Source organism: Nansenia antarctica, assembly GCF_963989245.1.
Source record: "Nansenia antarctica genome assembly, chromosome: 2".
NCBI classification, from domain to species: domain Eukaryota; kingdom Metazoa; phylum Chordata; class Actinopteri; order Argentiniformes; family Microstomatidae; genus Nansenia; species Nansenia antarctica.
The window spans coordinates 29863943-29864988 of NC_137675.1; the positions used below are offsets into that span (position 1 = coordinate 29863943).

The 1046-nt window shown below is 41.3% G+C and overlaps 1 protein-coding gene across 1 annotated transcript in view; it reads right to left on the reverse strand.

Moving 5' to 3' along the window:
* LOC308150097 (transitional endoplasmic reticulum ATPase-like) overlaps nucleotides 1-1046 on the reverse strand; it is a gene marked incomplete at both ends in the record, with an annotated part of 39544 nt that overhangs the window by 21949 nt on the left and 16549 nt on the right. The gene's annotated exons all lie outside the window — the stretch shown is intronic.

Here is a 1046-nt window from a genome sequence, read left to right on the forward strand (position 1 = left end):
ATCATCATGCCGGTGTCAAATCATATCATAATAAAAGAAATACATAGCCTATATATTCGTCTTTTTTAAAATAGAAGGAATCAGAATGTGAACTTTAGCGAATTGTATTCAAATTGTGCTTAGAGGGAATTATTTTCACCGGACATTATGTCCGACGAGTTTTCAATTTGTCGGACTTCAACAAATTTTACCGGACAAAGACCGGTAATTACCGGTTAACGGAAACCCTGACACACACAGAGAGAGACACACACACATACACCAGTGGAGGCTCCTCCATAGAGGTGGAGGAGGCCTGGCCTCCCCAATAATTTGAGAGAAGAGAGAGAGATTTAAAAAAGCAATAATTATATTTTTTATCAGACACACAACATACAATTCAGAACAATACTTCATCCATTTCTAATATTTATCCTGCAGAACAGCACTCATACACGCGTGTGGCGGAAAAAGGTACTACACGGAGGCCAGGCCTCCTGTCGGAAAGTGGTTTCTCATAGAAGTCAATGTAATGCAATTTTTTTTTCCGCAATATTTGGCCAAATCACTGAAAATGGGTGGGCACAGGAGGCCTGGCCTCCGTGTAGTACCTTTTTCCGCCACACGCGTATGAGTGCTGTTCTGCAGGATAAATATTAGAAATGGATGAAGTATTGTTCTGAATTGTATGTTGTGTGTCTGATTGACATAGTGTTTGAGTGCTTTTGACATGTCATTGATTGTATGTAGTATGTTGTGATGAATGTTGTGAGCCTGAGCAGAAGGGACAATAGCTGCTGCAGGCGGACCAGAGATTCATGCCAATTGTTTTGTTTATTTGATGACCCATTGTGCAGGCAATAAAAGCTGCTTCATCCACCATCCTGAGAGTGTCCCAATCCCTTCAGTACCGCCAAACACAAATGAATAATTTTTAACAAAGACAGATAAGAAGAACAGGGAACATTCCATCGCGAGTGAAGCGAGCAAGCGGAAAAAAAATTGGCCTGCTCAATTCTGGAAGTCACCAGCCTCCACTGACATACACACACACAGAGAGAGATACA